This window comes from Kogia breviceps, chromosome 5, assembly GCF_026419965.1.
Source record: "Kogia breviceps isolate mKogBre1 chromosome 5, mKogBre1 haplotype 1, whole genome shotgun sequence".
NCBI classification, from domain to species: domain Eukaryota; kingdom Metazoa; phylum Chordata; class Mammalia; order Artiodactyla; family Physeteridae; genus Kogia; species Kogia breviceps.
The window spans coordinates 136,330,304-136,343,870 of NC_081314.1; the positions used below are offsets into that span (position 1 = coordinate 136,330,304).

Consider the following 13,567-nt stretch of genomic DNA (forward strand, 5'->3'; position numbering starts at 1 on the left):
TTTGCACGAAAATACTTGTATCTGTGATCATCCTATACAGACAACTTAGTTTCCAGTTAAGTGGGTTGCTATGAAGCAAAGGTCAGTTTCCAGAGAGGACTGGTCAGTTCCATGGTGAGAGTGAGGCCGAGGGATATTATTGGCCAAGGAAGATGCAACAAACCTTCCCCCAGTGAACCACAGTGACCCCAATCCACAGGTCCCCTGCCAGAGCCAAGCAGCCATGACAAAACTAGGGCTGGGAAGGCAGTTCAAGGAGTGAGAAGCAATACCGTCTTAGGGAAGTGTCTAGGAATAGCAACCACTCAGCAGCATCCCGGCCACTAAGAATGACCAGGTCAAAGGGGATTTAAAGACAATGCTGGATAACACCGGCCAATGGGCAGGTAACCTCAAAGTGGGCTTGCTGTGACTCACAGTGTTTTGAAAGGCAAAAGTTGCGGGGGGGGGGGGGGTGTTGCTCATGTGTAACAATGTGCCATGATTAATTCTTTAGGAACTCAATCAATGAGTTTCGCCTCCAACCTAGAGAAGTTTAGTACATGCTCAGAAGTTAGCTCATCTGAACAAAGAGTCTATTTGGCTACTTCAATATTAAAGTAGCTGACGGCATCATTTTTCACGCACAAAACACTGTTTGGTTTTTTTTTTTCCCTCTGATGCATCTTCTTAGTTTCCTGACTCATCTGAGCCATGGTTTGCAAACAAAATTCTATTAACAGGACCCCACCCACACGACTGAAATTTAAGTGAAGGCACCACTGCAGGTGTCTATACTATTTCTGAATCTCATCATATTCCACCAAAGAAACCACATCAAGTGTTACAAATGGTGTCTGCCAGCAGAGACACCACACACTGGACAAACCTAGACAATCTGGCAGTTGCTATGTTTACAACAAAATATCTGCCTGTATCTAAAGGAGACTTCAATAGCTTAGACATTCTCCTAAAGAAACAGCAGAAGTACCACCTGATAAAGCAAATGGAATCATTTTGTGAGGACTGAGTGGGAGAAGAAGAAGAGAAAAAGACACTGGAAGTCAAAGGTAAACACTTGTAGGTAGAGAAAGTTAGGAAAAAAGGCAATGTGTATATATGAGATTCATCTTTTTTTTTTTTTTCACTACACACCTAGGACTTAATCATCTTATAACTGGAAGCTTAGAACTGACTACCTTTTATCCATTTCACCACCCATTCTCCCCTTTAATTCTTTGAGAGTTAAAAACTCCACTTTGAATTCTTAATATTTAATCTCCTCTTGGAAAGTAACTACGTTACATTTTGTCTTTGTGTATCACTTTAAAGTTATTCAAGAAAAACACAGAGCTTAAGATGCCCCAACATATAAAACCACCATGCTTCCTCCTGCCTGGTGCAACTAAAACATGTGCTGTCTCTCCACGCCTCAGCATCAGTGGGTATTTTGCCAGATGGGGTTATTCACCGCCAACTTTCTAAAATTTATTAGAGAAGGAATCAGTTCAGATGGGAAAACAATCAAGTAAGGATTCTTTTCTGAAAGAAAAACTTCCAAGAAGAAAACACCAAGTGCTGGTGACGATATGGAGCAACCAGAGTTCTTATGAGCTGCTGGAGAGTAAACTGGTATAACTGGTTTGGAAAACTATTTGGTACTACCTCCTAAAGTGGAGTCCATGCACAACTTGTGACCCCCGAAATGCACTCGTGGGTATATCCTCAACAGAAATGCATTCCTGCGCTCACGAAACTATATGTCCCCAAATGTTCACAGCAGTACAACTTGCAATGGACAAAACTAGAAACTATCCCAACACCTGTCTACAGGAGAATGAAAGAATAATGTGTATAATCACACAGTGCCATACTACACAGCAACGAGAATGAAAGACCAGTAACTCCTCACTACAATATGGATAAATCTCACACACATGACATTGAGGAAAAGAAGCCGGACACGGACGAGGATAGGCTATTAGACTCTATTTATATAAAGTACAAACACAGGCAAAACTAACGTACACTGTTAGAAGTCAGAAGAGTTGTTGGATGGGAATTGTGGGGAGAGGGGTAGCATCTGGAAGGAAGCGCAGGGGGGTCCCTGGGGTGCCGGCCACATTCTGCTTCTGGATCTGGGTGCTGGTTACGTGAGTGTTATGTCACGGGTGTGCCCAGCTTGCGAAACATCATCAAGATGTGTACCTTTCTGTGTATGTGGTACGCTTTAATAGAAAGTTTTTAAAAGATCCTTTCAAGATACATTACCCTAATATTTAAGCATAATTTTTCTATAACTATCTTAAAAAATATTACCCTTCAGAGTCTATTTTTCAGGAAAAATTGTCGCTGCAAGGTTGTAATGGAAGTTCCCAACAGCATGACCTTTTCCAGCATCACTTCTTTGTCCTCTAAAATGCCTGGCAGCATCTGATAAACAGCTAGTCCCCTGAGCCAAAATATGCTTTTCCCCTTTGTATGCACAGCTCCATGGAAACACAAGGAACTTTCAGATGTGAAGGGAACTGGTGTTTTCACCCATGTGAAAAGGATATTGGGGGGTGTTTCAGATGGAATCCATGCAGAGGTAGCATGTCACTAATGAGGAGAGGATGTGTCTCCAGTACAAACAGCTGGTGCATCAGTGCTCAGTGAGAGGTCAGTATCTATTCCCCCAAGACATCCTCATTCATCTCAGCCTCCCCGCCCCTCCCCCACCCCCAGCCCCGGGGGAAGAAAAGTAAATACCTACAACCCTGACATAATATCTGAGGAACAGTTAGAAAGAGCTTAAAACTCCTGATACAAACTCTGCTAAATACAAGCTACAAACAACATTTTAAACAAATATATTCATCTAGAAGGGGTCCAGGTGACGATTTTACAGATGAAGAAACTAAAGCCCAGTAAAATTAGAGATGACACAGTCATTTATTATAAACCCTGATCTCCGTCAATCTTATTCTTTAGAAAGAATTTTTTTAATATGCTACACACACCACTCCAGAGCCCCGCCCCCCAGCTCTCACCAATGGCTCTAAAAACCTAGCTGTGGGGTTTTTAGTGTTGCCCACTCCTTTTGAGCTCTCCCTAGGGACATAGAGGGATGGAATTTTCCTGGTCCCTGTGAAGTTAGGTGTGGCTATGCCACTTGGCTGGGGCCAATGAACCTGAGTCGAAGCACCATGTGTTACTAGTAAACAAAAGCCTGATTCCCCCTATTCTTGTCCCTTTGCTTACAGTCCTGGAATTGTGGGGCAAGATGGAGCTTCTGTCCGCCTGGGTCCCTAAGTGTCTAGGATGAGAAGAGCTTCATAGCCAGTGTCCCACAGACACATGGCCGGAATGAAAAGGTATGTCAAGCCATGGAGATGTGAGGGTTGCTCCTTACTGCAGCATAATCTAACCCATCCTGACTGATACACTAGCAAAGTAAGTGATGCTAGTAAGTGATGCATCCATTTCAAAATAAGTGATGTTTTTTAAATAAGAGTCTGTACAATACACTGTTACCCTCCAAGAGGAGCCACAAGCTGATAGGTTCTGCAGAACAACGGCTTTCTGGTCTCTTCACTTAATGTAAAGAGAGTCCCTTCTTCCTTCCGTCTGTGAGATTCTCCTCGAACTCAGCCAGGGGCAACACACCCCATTCTCACGTCAGAGAGTTTATGTTTGCCTCCCACTTAAGAGGTGGAAATGAAGGAAACTGATGCAAGTTGATGAAGCTAAACATCCTTTGAAAGGTGTAGCTATCCTGGAATTTATTTATTTAAGAGAAAGGAAGATGGTGGTTGCCAGTGGTTAGGGGAAGAGGAAAATGGGGAGTTTGATGGGTACAGAGTTTCAGCTCTACAAGATGAAAAGATGAAAAGAGCTCTAGAGATGGATGGTGGTGATGGCTGCACTTAATGCCCCTGAACTGTGCACTTGGACACGGTTAAGATGGTATGTTATGTCTATTTTAGCACAACTTAAAAATTTTTAAATAAGATAAAATAAAAAGAAGGGGGAGGGCTTCCCTGGTGGCACAGTGGTTGAGAATCCGCCTGCCGATGCAGGAGACACGGGTTCGTGCCCCGGTCCGGGAAGATCCCACATGCCGCGGAGCGGCTGAGCCCGTGAGCCATGGCCGCTGGGCCTGTGCGTCCGGAGCCTGTGCTCCGCAACGGGAGAGGCCACAACAGTGAGAGGCCCGCATACCGCAAAAAAAAAAAAAAAAAAAAAAAAAAAAAAAAGAAGGGGGAAAAACATACCAAGTCTCATAACCGAGAGAAAGGTGTTTAGAAAAGTATGATCACAACGTTATGAAAAATTTAGCCATCAGCCTTGTAACCATTAAGTACACTCAAGTCTCCAACCGCTTTTAAAACCTGTCCGAGGCTGAAGGCAGTTCCATTAGAGAGAATTTTTGCTCCTACTGTCCTGCCTAAATAAAACAGCGGTCTCTGCCATTCTCTACCATTAGGACAAAACAATTTCTAAGAAGGACAATTCACTAAATGAGCTTTTCAGCAGAGTCGGTCCTTTGGCAACGGCGTACACGGGCTATGTGTGATTGAGAGGGCGGGCAAAGACTGCGCTGGCTGCTGTCAGCAGCAGGTTAGGTAGAGACAACTCTTGAAACGGTTCCTAGCCGTTTGCAGGCTTAACACTTCTGAGCTGATCACAGCACAGACCACTAACTTGATACCGTGTTCTCCAGTGTGACCACGCCAGGATTTAAACTCTGACATGCTAGAACAAGCTTCTCAAAGCCGGCAACCTTGCATCACCTCCTCGAACCAGGCAAGTTTAATTAGGGATACCAGGTCCACTCCAGCGCCCTCCATCAGAATCCAGTGGTCAAAAGGGCAGGAAGGAGAGGCCACCAAGTGGTACCGCCTCAACTTCTTCCACATGCATCACTCTCCACTCAACAAACAGCAGCAGACAGGTAGAGAGAGTGAATTGTGTGCTCCTTCCTTTTTGCCTGCTGGGGAGGCCAGAAATACTGGATAAAGTTCAGCGGAGGGAATAAGCAAAGTTCTTGCTGACAGAGGAAGATAATCAGCAAAAAGTGCATTTGGGGGCCTTCCCTGGTGGCGCAGTGGTTGGGAGTCCGCCTGCCAATGCGGGGGACGCGGGTTCGTGCCCCGGTCCGGGAGGATCCCACATGCCGCGGAGTGGCTGGGCGCGTGAGCCGTGGCCGCTGAGCCTGCGCGTCCGGAGCCTGCGCGTCCAGAGCCTGCGCTCCGCAGCGGGAGAGGCCACAACAGTGAGAGGCCCGCGTACTACAAAAAAAAAAAAAAAAAAAAAGTGCATTTTGCATAAGGGCCCCTTTGAGTGCAGGGTTAAGATGAAGCACGGGGCTTCATTATGTATTTAAATAGATCCAGCTTCAATTACCCAACTGAATGGAGGATACTTTGTGATTCCAGATAATCAATGGTTTACTTGAGTGGCAGGAAAAGGGAAATTCACTTTAAACAAGAGAGGTACTAGAGAATATATGCCAGATCTAGGAAACTAAAATGTCAGATAATTTGCGTTTATAGAAGCACAAGAATAATTGTAAAGTAGGTTGAACTTCTTTTTTCCACTTTAAAAAGACAAAAAGGAGAAGGATTCAAGTTATGCATTAATTTTAAGAGGCTAGGTGGGAGTGAAGTTCCTGTGTGAGTTCCTGAACAGTCTTTTTTTCTCACCGGTTCTCTGCTTAACACACTTTAGAGTTTTATTTATACAAGACTTAATTAAACCATCAGAGTTAATACCTATAAAGAGAATGACAGATATGACCCCATAATTGTAATCCGGGGCTCCTCGCATCCACTGGAGAAAGTCATGTAACTGAGCAGCACTCCCACCCCTTACCTCCCCACCTCTCACCCACCCCAGGTGAACTCTTTCAAGAATAAGAGAGGCTCCACACTCCAGGAAGCCAGACACACAAAAAGGAACTGTGTACTGCAAACAAAGGAATACGTGGAAACCTGACCCAGTGAGTGGCCACGGCAAAGCTGAGTAGCCCCCAGAAAAGGCCAACAAATATTATCAACTGGACCCCCTCCACAAAAGGGCTCCCAATCCGCTCGTGCTGTCACGGCCCCCAGTAGACGACAATGTGCACGGAGGAGATCCAAGCACTTCTCTGGTATCTCATACTTAAATGTGGTCAGACAACTAAGGGTCGCCAGACATGCGATGAAAGCCTCCAGCATAAAAGGCAGACACCAGAGCACATGGTTGAGTTACCGCGGTGACTGTTACGCATGAGGCCTAGAGAGAGACAAGACTGAAGCAGGAGGATAAAGGGCCAGGGGAGGGCAGGCTCCAGGGGAAAAAAAACAGTACTAATCAACTATGTAATGAACCGGAGATTTAGAAAATATTGTGAAGTAAGCAGAAGTAAGCAAATTAAGCAGGAAAAATAAAAGATAATCATTAACTACGGGCAAAAAAACCAAAATGTTCAAGAAAGGAAATAAAATGATAGTACACTATTTGGCTCAGCAGCTAATACTATTTTTATATGGTCATACAGCACGGTGACATCGAAACAGCGTAACAGGGACTAGCGACTTAACCCCAAATTTTCATGTAACCATAGAGAAGATGAGGAAAGGAGAATGTGTATATAATACAGCTAGATATTCATCTATCATAACAGAAAATCAGCAGTTAATGTCTAAGGTCAGTTAAGAAATAGTATTGAGAGGGGCTGGGACCTGGGACCCTTTGCTGCATCGCTTGCACCTGGACAAACATCTCCACCAGCAATAGAATACAAAGGAACTAGAAGGGACTAAAAATAACTGCATACAGGTACAGTTGTAGCAAATTATGAACAATAAGATACAAAAAGACCAAAAAACCCAACTGCCACTTTTGAGGGGTCAGGAGCAAAAGCAGGGTGCTGTGATGATCCCTGCGCATAGCACCACCAAGGGGCTGGGCAAACCACCCCTCCTGCCCGACCCACCAATCCATCCCCACCCTCACCCCATTTAAGGGTCAAGCTTGCCCCCCTTCAAAAAGTGAGCAAAGGAAACTGTTACTTGTTTCTCTCCCTCATGCTGCAGCTCGAGTCCCAGTAAAGCCTGGCCAGAACTTCTCATCTGGCCTCTTACCAATTTCTGTTGATTAAGGAGTCCAAGAATCCTGGTCAGTAACAGTATAAGCATATTGATGAGAAATGAGGGTAAATGCAAGAAAAAGCAAACAAGCAAAACAAAACAACAGAAAAAACAACCAGTTAAAATAGTGGGGTACAGTTGCTTAAGGGAGTGAGGACTGGAAGAGAGGGTAAGGAAGTATGGGAAGAGAATTTCACTTTAATTCTTTTAATTAAGGTTAATTATTTAAAACTGTGTGTTCAAAACAGAAACAGACTCAAAGACATAGAAAACAAACTCATGGTTATCAAAGGGGAAAGGAGCAGGGGGCGGGGGATAAAGTAGGAGTTTGGGATTAGCAGATACAAACTATTACATATAAATTAGATAAACAACCAGCTCCTACTATGTTGCACAGGGAATTACATTCGACATCTTGTAATAAACTATAATGGAAAAGAATCTGAAAAAGAATATATATCTATAACTGAGTCACTTTGTCGTACACCTGAAACAAATACAACATTGTAAATCAACTATACTTCAATTACATACATAAATAAATAAATGAAGCTATCTGTTCATACTGACCTAATTACAAATTTAAAATATTGTAAAAAGGAAGAGGAATACTGTTAGTAACATTATTTGGATGATACATAACAGTATACAAATTATATGTTAAAATCTAAGCCACAGGGCTTCCCTGGTGGCGCAATGGTTGAGACTCCGCCTGCCAATGCAGGCGACACGGGTTCGTGCCCCGGTCTGGGAGGATCCCACGTGCCACGGAGCGGCTGGGCCCGTGAGCCATGGCCGCTGAGCCTGCGCGTCCGGAGCCTGTGCTCCGCAACGGGAGAGGCCACAACAGTGAGGCCTGCATACCACAAAAAAAAAAAAAAAAAAAAAAAAAAAAAAAAAAAAAATCTAAGCCACAATTATATCTTGGCACTGTACTTTTAACATATGTGGAGAAACCTCTGAACACACTAATAGCAGGGCGTGCACTGCAAACCATTACCAGCCCTGTGTGTCATTTTGCACTTCAACATCCATACCTCTCCTTAGAGCAGGGCCAATGGCACCTCATCCTCTGAAAAGGCCCCCTCTGGTACTGGGAATGGGCAGGGTCCAGGAGGGACCCCATTCACTCTCTCCCCTTCAGGGAGCTCTCTGATCCTCTATCCCAAATGCGGCATTAATAGGATACCCTAAGGAGCTCTTGAACTTGAGTCTATGGCTCGTGGGTCATATCTGCTATTTCTTTCACTAGATGGCATGAGATTGAGCCACCAGAATGGTGCTGACAAGATGATCTGGGTTGAGTCCAATTCTTTACAGAGATTAAAAAATTTGACCTGGAGTTCCACGCACGCCATCGGTGACCCTTCTACACAACCAACTTATGCCAAAACCAAAGGTAAATATTTCCAAGGTGGCTGGCGAGAGGCAGGGAAGTGATCTGCAGTGATGAGAAAACAGGACTTAGCTAAGAGACCGAGTCAACACTTAACAATGAGAATACAGAAATCAAACGTTGAATTTGTCATATCTGTAGATAACTCTAAGTTAGGAGGGATATAAACATCAGGGAAGATCAAATTAAGATACTAGATGATTTCATTAGATGGACGAAAACCGCAAAGATAAAATTTCAAAGAGGTAAATCTAAGTTCTGCATTTGGACTTTTCAAAAAAATCTATTAAAATAAGATGGAGAAGACCTTGATGCTGAGGGTTGGATAGACCACAAGCTGAGTATGAGTCATCCGTTTGTTGTGGTTTCGAATAAATTAAGGAATCGACACCAGCATCATGGAGGAAATGAGAGGAACAGGAACCGAAATGCACGCGGCACAGGGCGGAAGCTGACAGGGTGTCAGGTTCTGGAACACGATTACAAGAGAGAACGTCAAGGAGAGGAACTGAATCACAGGGAGACTGGCTCGGAAACCTCAAGCAGGGAGACCTAAACAGGAGACATGGTGGAGGGAAATGAGAGCTGTTTTCAAGTATTTAGAAGGTTATGAGAAAGAATAAGCGGGAAAGGCTTTCTTTAAACCCTGGGGGAGAACATGGAAGCAAAGGGAAATGGCAAAAGTCACCGGAAAGAACGTATTATCTCAACATGGCGAAGAACTTTCTAGAACTTGGAGCCAACTAACAAAGTAGGTGGTTAAAGAGCTGGGAGCTTCCCAGGGATGGAAGCTGATCAGCTGTCCAGGCTGACCAGCTGTCGGGGGCCTTGCAGAGATGGCGCCTACCTTACGAGGGAGGCTGGATGTTAATCTGCTGAAGTCCAAGATACTAAATCCTTTCCAAAATCTACCAAGTCCACTTGGCGCTCCTTGTGAAAGAGGATTTCCAGATTTTTTTCCTAATCTGGCTGCCCTTGTCCAGGGCCTATGCCAATGACCTTCATCGAGTCTGACACATAGAACCAGATGGGGCACTTGAAGATAATTCCCCAGAGCATGATAAAACTCAAAGCCTTAGACTTTTCACAGAGAAGCCACACTCAACTTCTGTAAAGATACTTGGGGAACTAATCTCTTTTTCTTATAATTAAAATGCTAACTATAACATGTATTGAGCATTTGCTATCAGATACCTGACTTGCATTACCGCATTCAATCCCCAACTCAACATAAAGATACTAATACTATTCTTCTTTTAAAAGGGTCTTTTTAAAATATGCATGCTATAAAAATCAGGAGTTTGGGATCAGCAAAATATATATATATATTTATATATATATATTTATATATATATATATGCATGCTGTAGCCTCATACAGGTGATATTCTTTTTTTTTAACATCTTTATTGGAGTATAATTGCTTTACAATGGTGTGTTAGTTTCTGCTTTACAACAAAGTGAATCAGTTATACATATACATATGTTCCCATATCTCTTCCCTCTTGTGTCTCCCTCCCTATCCCACCCCTCTGTGTGGTCACAAACCACCGAGCTGATCTCCCTGTGCTATGAGATGCTTCCCACTAGCTATCCACCCTACGTTTGGTAGTGTGTATATGTCCCTGCCACTCTCACTTCGTCACAGCTTACCCCTCCCCCTCCCCATATCCTCAAGGCCATGCTCTAGTAGGTCTGTGTTTTATTCCCGTCCTACCCCTAGGCTCTTCATGACATTTTTTTTCTTAGATTCCATATATATGTATTAGCATACCATATTTGTTTTTCTCCTTCTGACTTACTTCACTCTGTATGACAGACTCTAGGTCCATCTATGGAAAGGCAATGAGCCCTTAGAGATAATATTTTCTACACTTCTTTAGATATATAATTGCATATGACTTTCTACCCAATCAGGCATCATTCTTACTCTGCCTGCTCACTATGTTCCCAAGGCATTTAATATAGGAATTTAAAACTAATATTAGGATACGTTACCATAAAAGTCACTGAGCTTTTTGGAATTGTATGTAACATTCTCCCGTAATGGATGAAGAGAGGGCCGAGAGGAAACAGTACTTTGTAGGTGATGGGTGCTATTTCTGACTTCCAGTTGGAGGGAAGAACGCTAATTAAAATAGTTTAAATGCAGGAGCTACAGCCTCCCTTTGCAGACAGGGTAGCACTTCTTCTACATAAGCTGCTCTAACATTCATGCCCATTCCCACCCCCATCCGGCACACAGAACTCCTTTTCTACTTCTGCTGGTAACAAGAATCTCCTTTCCATGGACGCATCTGAATAACAGCAACAGATCAGAAGCATACGAGCTCTGGAAACTGTGTGCACTGAACTGAGCCCTGGGGCTGGAATAACCTACAAATTATTTCCATAATCGTGCTTGATCTCCCTTGCTTTAGCTTCACCCCCTACACACACAGGTTCCTTTCAAATTCAGCCCCTCCAGAGTCATGTGGATTACAATAAGTAGAAGGTAGAAAATGCCCTCATGGATCCCAAAGAGCAGTAATTTCCTCTGAAAAGGTTCATTTTGTGCTCTATCCCACGTAAGAAGCATAAACATTTCACCAAAACAAGAGGACACAGAGGTTTTCATGAATAAGGTCCTATGTTGCCACAAAAGAATTTTATTCAATGTGACCTAATGGGTATTCAGATTCTATTAGCAATTTTATGGCCAGGAAAGTCCTTTCAAAAAGATTTCACATCATGGGTGTGTAGGTAAAAAAAGAGAATATCCTGAAATCAGTGAGATCATCATCTAACCTGTATAATGAGGCAAGAATGGCCAAAATCAAGTTACAGTTTTGAAATATTCCCTATGAGTGGCTTAATTCTAAGAATGAGAAAACGTCACTTTTAACTGTAATCACTGATTCTTGCCCATGTTCTTCTTAGGGTAAGTAGTAATAGTAATGGGATAAATAATATACTTAGACAATAAGGGGCTTCGGCAAAAGAGAGGCTTGGTTCGAATCCAGCCCCAACACTCAGTAACTGTGACTTGACATCCAATCATTAGCCTTTGTAAGCCTTAGCTTCACAAAAGGGGGTACACAATCCACATCAATTAGTCAAAATATGGATACACAATCTAACTCACTGATTTCTGGAAGAATTATGTGGATTCACATTGTAAAACACTTTCAAGGCAGTGGCATACCATAAGGGCACAGCAAAAGATAACTGCTGATATCATAATAATGTTATTGTTGTTATTGTTAGAGTAGTTAAACATTTCCTCATCTGCAAGATATCCCATTAATTAATAAAAATCTATGCTAGATTTGGAAACACAATGGTTTATAAGTTATATAGAAGAATATTCTCAGGAGACAGAGCACGTAGATTTTTTTAATAGGATACACAAAGCATTACCCGTTAGGGAAGACTTGAGAAAGGAGACTACATTAAAATTTAAAAGTTTTGGTATAACAAAGAATAACTTTAAGAGAGTAGAAGGCTAGCCACCTAATGGAAAAGGATATCTGCAATGCATATAATCAACAAAGAGATGATATACAAAATATGTTAAAAACTGCTAAGAATCATCAAGAGAAGAAAGACAACTAAATGGAAAAAGAGGCAGGAGACTGAAATAAAAACTTCACAAAAGATGATATTGAAATAGTCATTAAACCCATAAAAATGTGCTCAACTTCACACTAATAGTTTTTTTAAAAAGATCTGACAGGGCTTCCCTGGTGGCGCAGTGGTTGAGAATCCGCCTGCCAATGCAGGGGACACGGGTTCGTGCCCCGGTCCGGGAAGATCCCACATGCCACGGAGCGGCTGGGCCCATAAGCCATGGCCACTGAGCCTGTGCTTCCGGAGCCTGCGCTCTGCAACGGGAGAGGCCAAAACAGTGTGAGGCCCGCGTACCGGAAAAAAAAAAAAAAAAAAAAAAAAAAAAATCTAACAATAACACGTGTGGACAAGGATAAGGAAGAACTAGAATTCTCCTAGGCTGCAGATGGGAGCATAAATTATTTCAATAATTTTGGAAACTGACAGTATCTAGCAGACTTGAATGTGTGCATATATCCCATGACCCAGCAATGCCAGCCCTAGGTACGTACCAAAACAAATGTGGACAAATGTATCCTGAACATAGAAAGAAGAATGAATACTCATAGCAATACCTCTCAGGATCCCTACAAACTGGGGTCAACTCAAATGTACATATGGAAAGGTGGCCATACATCCCAGTTAGCCTAGGACTATTGAAACTTATGCCTATTATCCTGGCGTAATTGTTAATAGTGCTGCTATAACTCTTAAAATTGTCTAGTCTCTAAAGTGTCCTCATGAGTCCATCAGAAGCAATGGGAGAATAAGAACCTCAAAAAGATGATCCTCCATAAAAGCAATAACAACACTGGCAAAAATTGTCAAGATGGACTTTTTCAGAACTCTGGAAATTAAGTCTTGTGACTTAATTGAGGCGCATTTATTGAAAAAAAAAAAAGGCTGAATCTCAGTAACAGTATTAAGTATAAGGGTATCTTAATGCACTATTCTCATCATCATCTCTCTATCTCCACATTCATGTGAAAACCAGCAGTCAAACAGCCACTGAAGAGGGCAGAATGGGTTTGGAGCTCTCCCAAAACACCATTCTCAGAAAAGTCATTATCTGACCTGTTTAATACAGCATAAGAAATCCCCATTCACAGGGCTTGTAGCTATTTGACTTGACTCAGAACTCATTCATATACACAACCCTTTACTCCAGCCCTGTTTGTAAAAAGCAATCAGTGACACCTGTTTAATATCACAGTTGCCTGAGGTTGTGATAACAGTTGGGGCAAAAAAGAGTTGACTGAGAAACTTTAGGAAAAGCTGGGGAGTAAGATATCCATAGTCCTCAGAATTTAGAAGGTCACATACATGCACAGAACTGTACACATGCTCAGAAAACCCTGAGAAGGCCCTGTGCTCACCCCTCAGGCTGATCTTGAGGCTCTGTGCAAGCAGAGGTGAAGACTACGGCAGAGCTGTAAACTAACTGCCTAAGTGCTGAAGAGGTACATACAGAGGTCCTTGGGAAAGAG

At 42.7% G+C, this 13,567-nt stretch overlaps 1 protein-coding gene across 5 annotated transcripts in view; it reads right to left on the reverse strand.

Moving 5' to 3' along the window:
• TIAM1 (TIAM Rac1 associated GEF 1) overlaps nt 1-13,567 on the reverse strand; it is a 418,422-nt gene that overhangs the window by 101,087 nt on the left and 303,768 nt on the right. The gene's annotated exons all lie outside the window — the stretch shown is intronic.